The sequence below is a fragment of the Sinocyclocheilus rhinocerous genome, unplaced genomic scaffold (genome assembly GCF_001515625.1).
Source record: "Sinocyclocheilus rhinocerous isolate Xijiao unplaced genomic scaffold, SAMN03320098_v1.1 scaffold320, whole genome shotgun sequence".
NCBI lineage: Eukaryota > Metazoa > Chordata > Actinopteri > Cypriniformes > Cyprinidae > Sinocyclocheilus > Sinocyclocheilus rhinocerous.
Window position 1 is genome coordinate 716396 of NW_015638606.1, and position 19663 is coordinate 736058.

General features: G+C 39.5%; 1 protein-coding gene and 1 pseudogene across 1 annotated transcript in view; one reads left to right on the plus strand and one right to left on the minus strand.

Annotated features, from left to right (window-relative positions):
* Positions 1–19663, minus strand: part of LOC107749939 (teneurin-2-like) — a 93224-nt gene that overhangs the window by 47580 nt on the left and 25981 nt on the right. The gene's annotated exons all lie outside the window — the stretch shown is intronic.
* On the plus strand, positions 5795–8466 carry LOC107749940 (uncharacterized; annotated as a pseudogene).

Consider the following 19663-nt stretch of genomic DNA (forward strand, 5'->3'; position numbering starts at 1 on the left):
CAGTTACAGTAATTGTGTATTTCGTCAGCTTATAATAATATCCACGAAAAGAGCTAATGAATATGATCAGGATATTAAAATAAACAAAAATCTAACCTTTCAGTAGACATTGATAAGCCAGCCATGTTTGTCAATTTGCGGTTCCCTTAAACATTTCCGATGTGGTCTGTGACTATTTGCAGTGCGTTTCTGTTTTTGCAGCGCGTTTCTTTATTTGTTTGTGTTGTGAGTATTTGCAACGGGTTTCTTTATTTGGTTGTGTTGTGAGTATTTGCAGCGCGTTTCTGTTTTTGCAGCGCGCTTCTTTATTTGGTTGTGTTGTGAGTATTTGCAGCGTGTGTGTTGTCAAATTGATGAAGATGGTTTTTAAATTTTCAGGTGTTTTTTCTATTTGCATGTGTTTTTTCATTTGCAGCGCGTTGAGCTCTCTCGGCGACCGTACAAAGCTGAATTTTCAGCAGCCATTACTCCAGTAATGTCACATGATCCTTCAGAAATTATTCTAATATGCTGATTTGGTGTTCAAGAAATATTTCTTCTTATTATTAATGTTTATATTCATATTTCATTCATATTTATTTTTATATATTATTTTTATATATTTTATTTTATATCAGTAGTGTAGTCATAGACACATGAAATATCAAAATTTGTTCTGGCTCCAGACATTCATTTTGCTACCATAACCATTAATCATTTAACCTCATGTACATGACTAGAAAATTTGACCCTAAAAAAGCCTTTGATAAAGAAGTTGTTTGGTTGAAAACATTACATCAAAAGTGCTAAAACACAATTGGGAACTTCAAAGAGAATCAATTTGAGAGCAAGGCAGCAGGAAACAGCTCTGAAATTGTTCAGGTTGGACCCGGCACTGCGCTGTCAATATGTTCAATGAGGACAGTGTTTACATACAGGGAGGTGCTATAGTTATGTTTATTGATTGCCAATTGGTATTTACATTAATAAATGTTTAATTGGCAGATGGGACATGCAGGCAATGCAAATCATTTGTTTTGTGAAACAATAAGATGACAAATACATTACATTTTCATACTTTACAATTCAAATAAATATATGTTTGATGTCAGCCTTGCCATTGAGCTGGCCTTTGATAAAGTGTCTTCAAACAGGAAAAATGTGAATTAACCAAACGATGGCATTGACATAATCATGTGCATTGCAGCCATGTTGGTTGTGATGTCATAAAAAGGTAAAGGCTTAGCTCATGAATATTAATTACACTGTTAAACATTTTAGTGTGAAATTACAGTAATAATTGCATTACTTTCACATTAATTTCACAGTGGGAGTTATCTTGTATCTATCTGCACTCTCAGAAATTTCTTGTAAACAAACAGCGTTGATAACATACTGTTTTTCTACAGTGCATATGTACTATGAAGGCACCCAGCATGCAATGCAGCATGAATAGATCATGCTGTAGAGTTTTTTTCTTGTTTGTTGTATTTGTGCTACTGAACTTGTTTTTGGTTCACTTTTAGCAGTTTGTGTTGTTGGTTTATTCTGTAATGTTGGTAAGTGTTGTTTTTATTTGTTGAGTGTTATCATTGTAGTACGTTCAAAGATGTATCTCAGCACTTGCTTCGCTATTGTGAAAGATCCATCCACAAACAGTTATGAATATGAAATAAGTTATTGATTAATCTTCACAGGAAAAATGTGAATTAACCAAACGATGGCATTGACATAATCATGTGCATTGCAGCCATGTTGGTTGTGATGTCATAAAAAGGTAAAGGCTTAGCTCATGAATATTAATTACACTGTCAAACATTTTAGTGTGAAATTACAGTAATAATTGCATTACTTTCACATTAATTTCACAGTGGGAGTTATCTGCACTCTCAGAAATTTCTTGTAAACAAACAGCGTTGATAACATACTGTGTTTCTACAGTGCATATGTACTATGAAGGCACCCAGCATGCAATGCAGCATGAATAGATCATGCTGTAGAGTTTTTTTCTTGTTTGTTGTATTTGTGCTACTGAACTTGTTTTTGGTTCACTTTTAGCAGTTTGTGTTGTTGGTTTATTTTGTAATGTTGGTAAGTGTTGTTTTTATTTGTTGAGTGTTATCATTGTAGTACGTTCAAAGATGTATCTCAGCACTTGCTTCGCTATTGTGAAAGATCCATCCACAAACAGTTATGAATATGAAATAAGTTATTGATTAATCTTCATGCTTAAATGCTGAAATAAAATCTTAATGTTCATGCGAATAGTTTGACTTACTTAAAGTCAGGCAATTAATCTATTTCATATTCTAGCTTGTCATCATTTTAACAAATGCTTTCATTTGATCAGAACTAGATCAGAAATTTGCATATGAATATACAAGGTTCAAGATCATAAATACTAATCACTATTATGGTAACTTCAAAACAATTACTGTAGTAAACAACTAAATTTTTCACAGTGGCAGAGTTAAAGACAACTTTATAATGTGAATTCACAGTAAAAAAAAAAAAAAAGCAGTAAATTACTGTGATGTTTGCATCATTCTGCTGTTCATTCACAGTCATTTGTTTAGTGTAGCTTATGCACTCATAATTTAACCTGATCTTTTGTTTATAAATCAACAGGCTATGTGATCTATTGATTCAGAGATAAGGTCTGTAGTTTAGTATTCACACATTACATAGTCAAAACTGACATTTAAACAGCATTATGATTAGAATTGCCCAAAAACCATTTAAGCAACAATCTCTGAGTATCTGAGTGAAAACATTTAAGATTCTATTATTCAACATAAAACTAAATTATAATTAAACAATGAGAAAGTGCTCGATTTTACAGTCCAATTCAAGTGCTCAAATTAACTGTGATATTTAATAATTTCATTCCCATCTGTCACTTTTGGTCCTGGGATATCAGAGAACAGTGATTAAATCAGGGATTTTAGCATTAACTAAAACTAAAATTAAAACTAAAACCATTACAAATATTTTTGTTTTGAAATAAACATTAACTGAAATAAAGCGATATAAAAACAATTAACAATATTAATATATATGCCAATGCATAATTTCTCATTGTATTTTAGTTTAACTTGAAGTACTAAAATAACTAAAACTAAGACTGAAATAAAATAATAATAAAAAATAATAATAAAAATGACAAACACAACAATAATACTAAAACTTCAACTAAAACTAAAATGAAAATGGAAAATAAATACTAATTAATGTTTTATTTTTTTCATCTACAATTTTTCTACATTTACAATTTTTTATTAAGAATAAAAATTAATTCAAATTATGAACAAAAACTATAATATACCAATGACATTAAAATAATACTGGATTAAATATATGGATCAGTAACAAAAAGTCAAGTTTAGTGGTTTAGTGTGGGTATGCACCAATATTAAAATTTTATAATAATAAACTGATAATTATTTTCATGTTGTATCCAATAACCAATACATGTCCAATATTAAAAATTTAAAATATTTTATGTTTTTAAAAAAAAATTAAATGCTACAAGTGAATTTAGGCATCACAACATTATGTAAAGTCTTAAAAATGACTATTCATTTAGACATTTGCTAAAGATTACATTTAACAGTGTTATGTTAACCATTAACCTTGAGGGAGCATTAGATGACAGCAAAAGTAATCTAAATGTAAAAATAGAGGAAATCTACTGGCAGTAGGCAATCTACTAAATCACAGTTTTGTACAGCTTAAACTGACACATATAAACAAGTATAATAAACAAGTATAATGACTGCATCATATAACAACCAATAGCCAAAATAGAATTTGATGGCTAGAGGCCAACCAATAGCCTTCAGATAAACATGTTCAGAGTGCAACTGCAGCCACTTTAGAATATTTTTAAAGGACAGGTCAAGTTTGCAGCATTGGAGACGTTCCACACAGACACTGCAGCAACCCCAATCCATAAAAACTCTGCTGAATGTCAATAATTGATACAACCTCTCTATCTATTCGGGAATCTCAGTGGCACCGTAAGGCAGGCCATATTGGGCTACTCTATTAAAGTTAATCCACCAAAATCCATCTTGAGCAGAGCAGTGTCTTAATCAGTCTAGAAACAAAAGGACACGGCAAACGCCACGCTGAGACTGACTGGTGCTCGCGCCTGCCACAGGGTGACCAACTGTTAACTGTGACTGTTCAATTAGAAATGCTTAGATCAAGACGGCAGGGAGAGAAATGATAATTATAACAGGAAATGAGTGGGGAGAAGAGAGCAGAGAGATTTATAATGATGTGAAGAAGGTGGTGGTGTGATGAGGAAGAATGAGAAATGGGTTCAATTTAAAGAAGAGGGATATTTCACCTAAAAATGAAAATTCTGTCATCATTTACCTTCATGTGTTTTGAAACCTGTATGTCTTTCTTTTCAACGAATAATGAGTTAAATTTCAGTCAATTTCTCACACTAAGCTTCAGAAGACTTGGAATATAGCAGTTGGGCTATATGGACCACTTGTATGTGTAACGGAGTCACAACCATCATAGACCATATACAACCAATCGTCACCAGATCAGCATGCTCCACCCACTCGTTCACTCTCTCCAGACTTCTGATTCACTGCACCTGCACCTCATCATCAGCACTCACTATAAAGAGACACTTCTCCTGCATTACCTTGTCTGGTCTCTTCCGTACGAACACTAAAGACTCCTTACCTGTTACTCACCTGTCTATTGTTATCTGTCATCTGCCCTTCGTCTGCTTTGGATCCGTTCCTCTGCAAGAGAGTCATTACAAATACTGCAAGTTAAGTCTACCTTCATTCTGCATATTGATAGTCAACTCACAAGTCTGCATTCCTGTCCAGTTCCGTGCCTCTGTTCAATAAACTCTGTATTTTATACAACTTACCTGTCTGCATCCTTCTGTTGTGTGACAGAAGACCAGACCACATGCAGAGATCCACGGATACTGGCGGGGATCGCCCCACCGATCCTTTCGCTGATCTGGTTAACGCTGTTCGTCTGTCTCTCCAGCCCTCCACGTCTGCCACATCTGTCATTCCAGCCAATCTCATACAAGCAACATGACAATCACTCCTGCAACCAGCACCTGCTGTTTTGCCTGCTGCCTCTGCCAGTCTCATGGCTTGACCAGCGACATTCACCGGTGAGGTGGAGGATTGCAGCGGGTTCATCCTACAATGTTCATTATTTCTAAATGCAGTCTCACCAGTTCATCAATGATCGCGCCCGAGTGGCATTTGTCATCTCTCTGCTGTCTGGTCGCACTCTTCAGTGGGCTCAACCTATGTGGCAGTCCAATGCTCCCATAACTACATCACTCTCAGCCTTCTTTGGCCACTTTAAGGAAGTGTTTGGTCAAACCGCCTCGGAGCATTCAGTGCACGATCAACTCTTCAGTCTACGCCAAGATGATAATTCAGTAAGTGCCTACGCAGAGTCCAGTTTCACACCTCTAGTGGCTGGAATGAGACTGCATTACTCACCGCCTTCCGACAGGGTCTTCATCTCAACCCACCTTCTCCAAAAATTAAACATCCGGAGGAAACGCTGCTCCCAGGATTTGAGAATTCACACCATCCAAGGAAAACCGCTGGGTCGTGGTCACATCCGGCACATCCGGCTCTCCCACACTGATGATCCGCATTGGATGCCTGCACATAGAGGAGATCACGTTCATGGTGCTGGAAGGATCCACCGCGGATATCATCCTGGGATGCCCGTGGATGTCACAACACCATCCTAGCATTAACTGGAACACCGGTGAAATACTGCAGTGGAGTGAGTCTTGTTTCCATACATGCCTATCATCCAGAAACCATCTATTCTTTGTTCTCCAACCTTCTCCAAACAGAAACCAACATCTCTCTCCATCAATTCTACCACAGTCAAGAGCCCCAAAGTGGAACACAAGGTGGAGATTCCACCAGAGTACCGGGCGTTCCAGGATGTTTTCAGTAAGCAGTTGGCTACCCAACTTCCTCCACATCGGCCATTGGACTGTGCAATCAACCTGCTACCTGGGGCTAATCTTCCCAAAGGCAGAGTTTACCCACTGTCCATCTCGGAGCAGAAGGCCATGGAGGAGTACATCCAGGAGGCACTTCAACAACACTTTATTCAATCATCAACATCCCCTGCCACTTCTTCGTGGCAAAGAAGGACGGAGGCTTGCGGCCGTGCATCAACTACCGTCATCTCAACTCTCAAACTGTGAAGTATAGTTATCCACTTCCTCTGGTCCTGGCGGCTCTGGAACAGCTATGGGGAGCTCGTATCTTCTCCAAGCTGGACCTGCGGAGCGCATACAACCTCATTCGTATACGCCGGGGTGATGATTGGAAGACCGCCTTTGTTACACCATCTGGACACTATGAATATTGGGTTATGCCGTATGGCCTGTCCAACTTACCCTCCGTCTTCCAAGGCTATATGAATGAGGTGTTCCGGGAGTTCCTCCAACGATTCGTCATCGTCTACATCAATGATATCCTTATATATTCCCGGAACCTGGCCGAACATCGCCTCCACGTGAAGCAGGTCCTCGAGAAGCTCCGCCATCACCATCTCTATCTTAAGCTGGAGAAGTGCGAGTTCCACACCACCTCTGTGCACTTTCTGGTTATGTCATTGACCAATACGGCATCCAGATGGACCAGAGGAAGGTGGAAACTATCCAGAACTGTCCTCAACCAGCTACAGTCAAAGAACTACAACGCTTTCTGGCATTTGTCAACTTCTACCGAAGGTTTATCTGCAACTACAGCCTGCTCGTCTGTCTCATATCGACCTGGAGACAAGAACTGTAGGGCTTATGCCCTGTCACGCCTTCATCAACCTGATCCTGAAAACACTTCTCCAGAACTTGTTCTCTCTCCAGCCATGATTGTCAGCCCGATCCAATGGTCCATCGATGAGCAAGTTACCCAAGCTAATCGCTCAGAACCTGCTACACCAGGAGGTCCAGAGGGGCTCCTCTACATACCACCAACCTATCGTTGCCCATCATGGACTCCCCTCACACGTCTCCAGGCTCTGGACACCCAGGTAGTCAACGTACCCTCTCGCTCTTACGTCATTGTTATTGGTGGCCCACCATGGCTCAGGATATCTCCCATATCTCAGTCTGTGCCGTTACCAACACTCCCCAAAGACTTCCTGAAGGAAAGCTGGTTCCTCTGCCCATTCCACACCGTCCATGGTCTCATCTGGGCATCGATTTCATGACCGACCTTCCATCTTCTGACAATCATACCTGTGTGTTCGTCGTCGTTGACCATTTCTCAAAGGCATGTAAACTCATCCCTCTCAAAGGACTACCCACTGCCTTCGACTCGTCACTTCAGCCTTCCTGAAGACATTGTATCAGATCGTGGTCCCCAATTCATCTCTCGGGTATGGAGTGCTTTCATCAAACTGCTGGGAGTTTCAGTAAGCCTCTTCTCTGGGTACCATCCTCAAACTAACGGCCAGACTGAGTGAAAGATCTAGGAAATCGGGAGGCACCTGAGGTCCTACTGCCACCAGAACCAGGACAGCTGGAGCCAGTTCCTTCCTTGGGCAGAGTACACTCAGAACTCCCTAAGACAATCTACCACAGGGCTCACCCCGTTCCAATGCATCCTGGGGTGCCAACCTCCGTTATTTCCCTGGTCGGGTGAGCCCTCAGAGGTTCCAGCTGTCAACCACTGGTTCCAGCAGAGCGAAAGAGTATGGGACTCAGCTCATGTGCATCTCCAACAGGCAGTGCGGAGGACACAAGAGGCAAGCTGACACCCGAAGAACACCGACCCCTCGCTACCAACCAGGCCAGAAGGTGTGGCTCTCGACATGGGACATCCGTTTCCGCCTGCCTCTATGGGGTCCGGGCCATTCTCGACTCGCGACAGTGGGGCCCCAGGCTGGAGTACCTCATTGACTGGGAGGTCTATGGTCCTGAGGAGCGTTCTTGGGTCGCTCGTCATGACATCCTCGATCCAGAGCTCCTCGCAAATTACCACGCTGTACACCCAGATCGGCCAGCTCCCAGGGGTCGAGGCAGGTCCCATCATCGTTCTATCCGGCCGTCAGGAGCCGACCGTGGAGGAGGGGGTACTGTCACGGAGTCACAACCATCACAGACCAATTACAACCCATCGTCACCAGATCAGCATGCTCCACCCACTCGTTCACTCTCTCCGGACTTCTGATTCACTGCACCTGCACCTCATCATCAGCACTCACTATAAAGAGACCCTTCTCCTGCACTCCCTTGTCTGGTCTTGTCCGTACGAACACCAAAGACTCCTTACCTGTTACTCACCTGTCTATTTTCATCTGTCATCTGCCCTTCGTCTGCTTCGGATCCGTTCCTCTGCAAGGGAGTCATTACAAATACTGCAAGTTAAGTCTACCTTCATTCTGCATATTGATCGTCAACTCAGGTCTGCATTCCTGTCCAGTTCCGTGCCTCTGTTCAATAAACTCTGTATTTCATACAACTTACTTGTCTGCATTCTTCTGTTGTGTGACAGCATGATCTTTTACCATGCTTTTTTTTTTTTATGGCTGAGAGTCCCTGGTCCTCATTCACTTTTAAAAATCATAGCAAAAAATCTTTTATTGTGTTCCACAGAATAAAGATAGTCATATAGGTTTGGAATGAATTGAGGGTGAATAAATGATGCCTGTTTTCATTTTAAGATGAACCCTTTCATTAAAAATGAAATCACTTGTGTCAATCCTGTCTTGTTCATTTTCAGTCATCGTTCACTCTTTGTTTTTTTTTGTTTTTTTTGTCCTTTTTATGGCTTAGGGTGCCTGATTCTCATTCACTTTTATTGTATGAAAAAGAGCAGCATGAACATTCTGCAAACCATCTTCTTTTGTGTTCCACATAGAAAGAAAATCATGAGGTTGGAATGAAGTGAGTGTGAATAAATCAGAACTATTTTCATTTTAAGATGTACTCTTTCATTAAAAATGAAATCACTTGTGTCAATCCTCTCTTGTTAATTTCCAGTCATTTTTCACTCTCAAATGTAGCAAAAAGCTATAAAATACAATTAAAGAGATGTGGTGCATTACAGGAAAAAAAGGTTTTAAAACAGTTGGAAACACACAATTGTCATGTACATTTTATAAGAGCTGATTGAAAAAAAAAAAATGGACACTGCAACATCAATATTTTTCAAAGACACAACTGACGGAGCCTAACTGAATACCAATTTAACACAGAACCATTTTAGAAATGCTAAAAAAAAGAATTATATGTGAGCATCCAGGGTTATATGATCTGAGATATACGACAGGAAGTAAATGCAGATTCTGATGAAAATAGTATTTTCGACAGAAAATGTCAAAACTGTAGGAACTGATATGATATTAGCCAGAGCTGAGAATGCAATACATCTTATTGCTCTCCCTGTGCTGGAATCACACCTCCATGCTCTGAAGAACTTACCATCAGAAGAACAGTGCCTATTTTCGACATGGCAAACTTGATGTCAAAATCCTCCCACTCTGTGGGCACCGGAGGCGATGTTGAGTTCTTTTGTGTGGTTCTGAAGTCTTTGAAGGTAAAGTACCGCGGTACAGAGCATGCATCCGGAGTGCAGTACACCCTAAAGCGAGCACAGAACAATTTTGCTTTACCTAAAGCCCTGGGGCGGCTATGCACTCTGTCTCTTGGGCTGGGATAGATCAGCAGAGGGAAAGAAAGAAACAAACAGCTCTAGAAACCTTAAGAGATGGGCAAAAGGCCTTAACTGTGCCATGGAAACAAGCACAGAAAAACAAGTGCAGAACAGCTTAGCCTGTGTTTAATAGCTTATCTAATGACCACCACTTATACTTTGTTTCTCAGCAGTCTCCTTCACACTTTCTTTTCTTTCTCACTCGGTGCTCATTATTTATTACTTAGAAACACACTCCCAGAGATTTTTCCAAGGATAAGTATCTATCATTTTGACGATAGTGGTCCTGACAGAACTAACAAGCAGGCAGGCGGACAGGTATTTCTCCAGGTATTACAGACCTCCCGAACGGGCTAAATCTGTCTGCTTAAAATACAATAACTTTGGCAGAAACATTTCAGTGAATAACGGCTATTTTTCACAAAAACACCGTAGTGTGCTGAATACCTCAGTTTGTCTCTCTGTGTCATTCATCATGGCCCTCTATTATCTCATCCAGCATAACCCAGCATTTAGCTCTCCTGTGAAAAACAAATGACACTTCAGTCCCGTTTCAGCAGTGCCAATACAAACGTCTGAGCAGTGTGACAAAACCTGATTTTACAAGAATACACTCACACACACTTGTAGGTTATAATAGTTTTAACACTATGTTTCACAATAGTGGAATTAAAGGAAGAGACAAAGATCAGGAAAAATCGAGATGCTCTTCGGAGGTGTTCGCTCACTGGTTGGCTCTCACTTGACCACAGCGTAAGTGGCTGTTACGAGGAGCGATGCTAATAAAGACAGAAGCAGCACTGAGAAGTGGCTCTCTCACACACACACACAAACAGACCTGCAGTGCTGTCTAAGGGCTGCTCCACTGGCCACTTCAGCCTCCTTCCCCCCAGGCCTGGATAATAGGGCTGCTCTCAAAACACATTATATTCCATGGCAGGCGGGCAGCACAAGTGGCCAGAGAGGCCTGTAGTCTGTACTCCCAAGTGCCATAAAATTAGAATTCAGACACGACACGGTGCTTCAACATACACTCACTGAGCATCTCTTTCCCCTACACAATCTCATTTGCCCTGATCACAATATGGAAGTCTATTTTTCACTGAGTATTCTCTCTGCTTTTCCCGTAATGTTCCTCTCACTTTTTGGTCTACCGCAGCTGTATTTTGGTTGAAATTATTTGACCATTATAATAACATGGACAAAGTGAGCCAAAGCACACAGTGTCCTGGTACAGTCCACTGAAAGCCAGCCAAATTAAACATTTGGACAAATTTGATTAAATTCACACTATTCATTTAAAAATGTATACAAATTTATATTTTTATTCAGCAAGGGCACACTTTTGAATTGATCAAAAGTGTTCGTTCTGTCAGGACCACTATCATCAAAGATGATTGACAATTAGTATTCAGTTTGGATGGTTTCATTGGCGGTATGGTTCTGTTCTGGGCAAGAACTCCTTGCGCATCCATGCAGCCTAGCATGGATAAGAGCAGGGAGAGCAGCGATAACCCCCCCATGGTAAATATAACAGAACCAACATAAATGTATTGCGGATATCATTAATGTTCAATAATTTAATGTATACATTTTAGAAATTTGTCTGATTTAAGGGGGAATCAGAAGGCCAAATCCTGACTGGACGAGAGGAGGAGCTGGGGATGGAGGAGGGTTATTAGCTACTGAGCCAATGTGAAAGCCGCTGATAATACTGAAGGACCTTATATATGGATGCTGTGATTGGGGTTTTATCCCTATAGGTAGACGTGGATCAGCTGAGAGTCAGCTGATGCGAGCTTGACTGACGTGACCTGCCAGAACTAATGCTACGCTTGATTTTCCACAAAAATATTAAGCAGCACAGGTGTTTTCAACATTGATAATAATAAGAAATGTTTCTTGAGCACCAAATCAGCATATTACAATGATTTCTGAAGGATCATGTGGCACTGGATGCTAAAAATTAATCTTTGCCATCACAGGAATAAATTTCATTATACTAATATAAATTGTCAAACTAACAAAAATATGTGTGCAGACCTGTAATCTGTGGCAAACTAAGAAAAGGAAGAAATCAATTAAGCAAAAATAAAAATGTAAACAAATACACCTTTTTTTCAAATAAATAGATGCATTTAGCAACATGATAAAGAAAAGCAATTTGTACATGAAAACGTTTAATATATTATTTTTCTCTTACATTTAACTGCATTTTTAAACATGAATTACTTTACTGTATGTATATTTATCTGTCAATTTAATATAAAATTTAAGTAATTTACTTCCTCACTTGTTTTGTTTTTACAATAATAATTGAATTCACCATTTTATTTTTAAATGGCACTTCTAGGCCAACATAAAATAAATATAAGATAGGATTTAATAAATAATAAATAAGTCATTTTAATTGTCTTAACATTTTCGGACATAAATGCCACACTTCAATTTGTGTCACTTCATAATTTTGTAGATTTTACCATCATTCTAAAATGTCAAAAACAGTGATAATAAAGAATGAGTAGGTGTCAAAACGCTTGATTAGTTGTGCATGTGTAAGTAAATTCTCTCTGGCTCTTTGTAGCAATTACCACCCATCCACCACTGAAGTCGCAGCAGATCACAGAGATTTACTTGTGTAGAATTACACCCAATTATTGCCTATGCAAAACACAAAAATGCCGGTTGTTTGCCACTAAATTAACAGATTTAACTGCGGGAACTGTTTTGGTTAATTACCATTTAACAGATACTTTTCATCCAAACAACTAAAGGCAACGTCCCACTAGCTGACTCAAACAACTACAGACTTTTGTCGAGATGTCACACCTACCGACTGTTTTCACTGAAATCTCACCCTTTTCATTTGGAAATCCCTCATGTACTGCAACAGCCCATGTTGGCAGCAAAACAATATAAAGATAAGAACAGGAGCACCATGCGAACATAAACTATTGTAATAGACTGAATTAGGATATGGATGCGTATTTGTCCCTTTGGGGCTGTTCTAAGTCCATGCGCCGCTTCGGCAAGAAAAAGATGTATATTCAATAAACACAGACTGCTCTGCCTCCGCTTTCTTTTTTTATTAGTCATTTAAGTGTAGGAGAACGGCAGGGGAAAAAAAGATGCTTATGCAATCGGAGTATGTGATATGTGCTGAAGAAAAAGTTTGGATCAGATCTGAGCAGCACGATGCCTTGTCCGTTCTTAAATGTGAGAAGAAGCTCATTGGTCACTTCCAAGGCCACAAGAGTCTGTCCCAGCCACTGCCTGTGATAATATCAAGCATTCTAGATGTTGTGATATAGTCGCAAGGCCATTAACTCAGCAGGGAACTGAGTCACTGAGGCTGTTAAGGCTCTCCACTGAGAGACGCTTCCTCTAATTCTCATATGGCTATGTAAATTAAGCTTCCAACTGAAAATTGGCTTGCAGGACACAAGCCTTAGAGTATACTAATTGTAGGACAGTCCCTTTGAAGCAACCTTGGGATAAGTGACTTGCTTGAACTGTCCAGTTGTTAGATCACCTGTACTTAGTTCACCCCCCCCCCCCCCCACCCCCAACCCCAGACCATTTATTTCTGAATTAGGGTAACTGTCAGGATATTTTAAAGTAATACAATAACTTGGATCTCTTGTGTTTTAAATTCTAAGAAATAGCACTTTCTGGTTGTCAAATGTGAGTGGAATATATCCATAGTTCATGTCATTTATTATAAAACAACTTTTTGAAATTACTTCATACATCCTCTAAAAAGAACCTTCGGGAAGATTGTCAATGCTACTTAAATGAAATATGCGCTAAAGTAAAATTACTGTCTCATATATTTTACTTTTTTTTTGGGAATTTACTTATTATTTATTTCATGAGTTTGCCTGCCCATTCAATCCTGCCAGATAATGGTACATGAACTTGGCTTGCTGTCCATGAAGGAAGCTCGAACCCAAGGCTCGGCTCGAGCTCTGAGTAAGAACCCCCTATAATGATACAGTGTGGAGGAAAAAGAGAAGGAATTAGAGGAGGAGAAGGGGAGGTGGAGGGATGCCGGAAGAATTGTCGCTGGAACGGATCAGTGACTGCTGCTTATATACGTTATATACAGTGTTGTGGTATAAGGTGTTTTCTGCAATTTTGGTTTTGTGAAAAAATTATATCAGCAGGACCTTTAGTTTCATTCTATGAGATGAACAGCACATAGCATGTGATGCTCCCTCTCTTTAAACGCGCATCTTTTTTCTTGACCTCTCATTTTAGTCAGGGTCCTCTCTACCTCTTCCAGGAGTCCTAATTACCTCAAAACAATTAGCGCCAATTTGCCGCCGCGCCAATGAGAGATGAAAAGGAAGCTCTTCTTCCTGTTTTGTGTAAGACTCAGAATGGCTGAGAGGGGAAGATGAGGTCAGGAAATGACAAAAGGGCTAATTACAGAAGCGTACAGCTATTTCAGTCCTGTTCACATTTTCAGGGATGTTAGAACAAAAAAAGCGAAGCGCTGCACAAGACATCAAAAGGGTCAAAGTCACAAAGAGCCTGCAATTCAGGCTGATGAGCTTCCTAAGAGGTTTTATTTTTGTGGCCCACATCTATGTGACATTTTTACAATGGATTTGTCATTGATGTCACAGTTCAAGCATGATCTCTTTCGGCAGATGGCTGGAGGAGGTGGAAAATATGAGTTTTACTGGCAAATATATACAACCATGTGGGTGATTTTTTCAAAGAATCACTCTATTGTATTGAAATGGTGTTGTTTCACCATGCAGTAAGCACTCCATGAGATGCCTGTAGAGAATTCCCAAGATGTCATCTGTCCCAGAGAGTCGATGTGCGTTCTTGTACTAAGATGCTGAGGACATATGGGCAGATCAAACTCAGCTCAAGTCACTGGACGCAACATTACTCAGCCACTGAACTGGTTACAGGTGAGCAGATGTGGCTGTAATGGACCACGTAAGTGAACAGGAGGTGCTCAGTTGCTGCGCACGATTTAGCAACTAACAAGCTAATCCAGTACAGGAAGAAGCACTTTACTGGTTTGAACAAGAGATGTTCAAGTTGTTGATGTGCTCAGCAGCATGAATTGTGACGATCTGTGAAGCAGACTAAATTCACTCATATTCCTGTGAATTTCTTTCGACATGAGCAGCCATGTGTCCACATCCTGCCTCAAGAGTTACAAGGCAATGAAATTAATCAAAATTTCAATATTCAAAACTCAGATGGACAATTAAGTCTGAGTGATGGAGTGACCTTTAAGTTGCCTTCCATCACTGTTTTTGTGGGGAAGCGCTCATTTTCTCTAATTTATGGAAATGTTTGTGCAAATGTATGTTTTTGGTTTTATCCATACTTTTTATTGTAGTCAAGATAAGAGGTATATATACACAGCAGACTTACCTCTGTTCCTTGACAGTTTTCTAGTATCCCTCCACCACCCCATCTCCTCACTTCTAACTATTTCTATCTCAGCCTCCCCTAGGACAGCAAGCCAAATATGCATAACCTTTACTCTATCCGATCATATGTAAATGTGAACTTGTGAATTTATAAAAATTGTATGTTCCAATTAGTAAGAGCAGAAAAGATGTATATATAAGATGGCTGTCAGTAGTAGCAGGAGGAACGAGTGGACGGACTGCGTTAAGAATAAGTCAAACAAGGTTATTGAAGCGCTGCCTGAGCAGAGTAAACTCTGGCCTCGATTGTGTAGAGGGGAGTTTTTAGACTATTTTTATTAATAGCCTTTGTTTTGCTCTATGCTCTATGCTCTTAACCACATTTATTTGCACATTTTGCACAACTGCTTTAAATAAACACCTTTTTGGATGCCAACATCTCTCCCATGTTTACATCTCCATGTGATTCTCCTTGTGACCGCTCGAGTCACCACAGATGGACGATTTTCTTCTGCGGAGCATAAAGAAATGTCCATTTCTTCTGTTAATGGGGAGCAAGGTTGCTTGAATGGTTTCCCTGCACTGAATAAATAATAAAATATAACTCTGAAATGAAACAATGCATTTGAGTAGATTCAAATCCACAAATCCATGGCTCAATGCGACAGAACACACTGAAGATCATGCTGTACAAAATAACAAAATGTAACTTTGGTTTCTAAGTGACGTCAAAGGTTAAAGTTCATAGTTGTGCACCTTAAAAGAATAAAATGTGCTAACACTGAACAAACAGATGCAACGATTACTGGGAAATATTGTTACTGTGACCTTTACATCATGACCGCCACTGACAAAGACACCTAATATGTTTTTACCTTCTTCCTCTCTCATTCTATTCTAATGGACTCTCCCAGCATCTGAAGAGCAGGTCTGACAGTAACCAGATTTGTCTGTCCTATAAAAGTGCTCAGAGATAAAAGTGTCTGAGGCTTTCCACACTTTGACCAATTACAAAGCAGGAGAGAGAGAGAGAGAGAGAGAGAGAGAGAGAGAGAAGGTGACCTGTCCACTTTATCATTATCGCAATGTCGGTCTCAGTGCAGTGACCAAATGAACAAGGAAATAAAATGAAGATCGCTCACGGAGAAGCTGCTATTATCAGGCAGGTGCATTTGATGTTGGACACAGCAGGTAGAGCACTTCCATTAAATAGCGTCTGTCAGCAACCCCAACAAAGGAAATCAAGCAGAGTCATCTAATGAAAACCCACTGAGCAAAAACTTCATTAAAATCTTAATAACCGTTCCGCCGAAACATTGTTTTCCTACTGACAACAGCTCCAAATTTGCTTGATTGATTGAAAACAGGGATTTCAGACAGTCGAGCAATTCGCCACTTGAAAATCTAATCACTGCCTTTTCAGCATTGTTTAAAATCAATTCCATGTTGCAATTCAATTTACATAGTGAAATGTGTAAGCAAATTACAACTAGAAATTGTTAAAACCAGTGAAAATATTTTTTTAAAACAATTTTTATATTTATGTTGACACGTAGAACATTAAAGGGGTCATATGATGTTGCTAAAAAGAACATTATTTTGTGTATTTGGTGTAATGAAATGTGTTTAAGGTTCAAAAAACACATTATTTTCCACATACTGTACATTATTGTTTCTCCTCTATGCCCCGCCTTTCTGAAATGCGTCGATTTTTAGAAAGCTCATCGGTCTGAAAAGCGAGGTGTGCTCTGATTGGCCAGCTATCCAGTGCGTTGTGGTTGTCCGAATATCTCAAGCGTGTGACGGAAATGTTACGCCCCTACCATACTGTGATGCCCTGTCTGGCCAGAGTGACGAGACAAAAACATTAAAACCCATTATAAACGAGGCATTTGTTGCATACAGTGGGGACATAATTATCTGAGTCTCTACTAAGCACTTTTGGGATGAATTAGAACAGTGAGCCACATCCCATCACCCAACATAAGCCTGACCTAACTGATAGTCTTGTGTCTAAATGGCAGCAAATCTGCACAGCCATATTCCAACATATGGAAACCAGTGGTTTTTAGTATTATTTATATATTTTAATTTCATTTTAGGTAATTTTGTTATGTACTTTTGTCATTGTTATTAGATTTTGCCTTTAAATATTTATATATATATGCAACAGTTGTAATGTTTGTTTTTAAGTTTTAGCTTTTCATCTTATATTTATATATTGTTTTATATGTTTTTTTATTAAAGAAAATGATTTTTAATAGTTTTATTTAACTATAACAACACTGAAATTCAAACAAACAAAGAAAAAGTTGTTTGGGAAGAAGAAACTCTATATTAAACAAATTAAATGTTCAAAATAATATTGGTGTGATGTTTGGACATCCACATTCTTTTGTCTATACAATTTATTGTATATTTAAATCCATACAATAAGCCTACAATTCAACGCTACGTAAAGAATGAGAAGACCTCATCCACTTCCATTTGGTAATGTAAACAAGAGCTTCACACAGGTCCAAAAAACCTTCTGGAAGCACAGAAAGAAGTAGAGGATTAGCAGAGAGACCTTTAATATTGACGCAACCCAGAGACGAGACATTGACGGATGGAATCAGGATCAATTATTTAGATAGAGCTTGATATGAGAACGGCAGAAAATCCTGAGCTTCTAAAGGGCAAAACGGAGTGCAGTATAAAAGGGCATGATCAGTGATTATAGAGTAACGAGAGATGTGGATTAAAAGCATGTGAGCACAATAAAGTGTGCAATAAAAGCTATTCTTGACAATTACCTAAAAGTCTCTAGAATTTCAGACTCTGATACCCGGCATTGATCTTAAAATAATCATCGGCCGTTTTCATCCACTTCATTTCCATGGAAATGTCTACATATTTCTGATAATCAAAAATTCATTAGATTCAAAGAGAGAGAGAGAAAAAAAAAAGAAATCCTCTTGAGGAATCCTCTTTCAATTTCCGTCCTTTCAACCATCCTCCAAACTCCTTACACTCTTTCCTCATAAATATTTAAGCGCAGAACCAGGACGCTGGTATTGTGCCACAGGAGGTACAGAAGTGCGGTTCTTCGGCATCGATCAAATAGGTTCAGGCTAAATAATTAAAAGCTCACACTCCCCGGACAAATGAGGAAGGCTGATGGCAGCTCTATCTTTTCCACCATGCTAACAATGGTCAGGCCACAATTACATGTGCACATGTGCTTTTTGACCTTTTCATGTTTGTAATGGAGCCTCTAATGGTAAAAACAACCCTGAACAAATCCCCAGACCAAGGCAGCCTAAGGAGACACAAGGCAGATAAGGAAGGCGGGGTTCCGCGGGCCTTGGAAACGAGAGGAGGAGGAGAGGAGGCCAATTCTGCGCTCCGCTGGTTCCTGCAGTCGGCGATTTGTTTTGGTAAGCACGGAGCGAGCTAGACACCGCGGCCAACATGCTCTTAGTTTTAATCAGAGAGGAAAAAGACTTGCCTCAATACACTAATGAAATGGGGAGCAGCTGTGCTCAGGAAAGCGCAGTAACCACACATTTAGTTTGGCAGAACGTCTGCCAAAGGCAACTGTATATTTTCGGGCGGCAGAGGGAACACGTGAGGGCATTACAAGGACGCCTTTGCTAACATGAACCTTTTTCCTAGTAGTTATACATCTTATACAGTTATTACATGAATGTGAGATATCCTCAAATTATTCATTATAGTAATATACATTTACTTGTGAAGTAGTCAAGTGTGATGTTTCTGAAACGCTATTTAGTATAACCCACAAATTCATGAAATGAATGGCCGTGAAGTCTATATATACTTCAGTTAAAGGGGTCATGAACTGAGAAATCTAAATTCCATTGATCTTTTGACATATAAAATGTCATTGTACTATAAAAACATCCTGTAAGTTTCAGATCTCAAAACTTTCTCGTTTGTCTAAAAACAGCTTATACTGAAGTCAATCTGCCAAAACGACAGGTTATGGAATGAGCCACTTTATGACGTAATGGTGTGGCTAAACACCTGCTTCTACATCCCTGCCTGTTTAGCCCCGCCCACCGATTTGCGCATGTAGTGTAAATAACGGGAGAGGCAAAATTTGGTCTATGCAGAAACCAAACGATAAAGATGGCTTCGAAGACAACAAGACACTATACAGTGCCAAACTGTGGAAAAACACAGTCTTTGCATCGTCATCCTTCTTATCTCAACATTAGGAAAGAGTGGATGAACTTTATTTTTAATGAAGATCCAGACCGCGTCAGTAAGAACTCGGTCCTTTGTTCTCTTCATTTTACCGCAGATTCATTTGCAAACAAGGAAAAAAATTTTAAAAATTCAACGCAGGATTTTCAGAAGCATTGAAACTAAATGACGATGCTGTGGCGACTATATTGGACTACAATGTCACACCACACAAGTGTGAGTTACTCTTTTATTACGTGATCACTATTGCTTTGTCTTTTATTGCAGATCGTTTGATATGAACTGAGTATTTATGCTAAATCACAGCAGCCATCTATGAAGGATGTAGGCTGTCAAGCATACAAAACTGTTAGCCAATCATAGCAGTGGGCGTTTACTTCC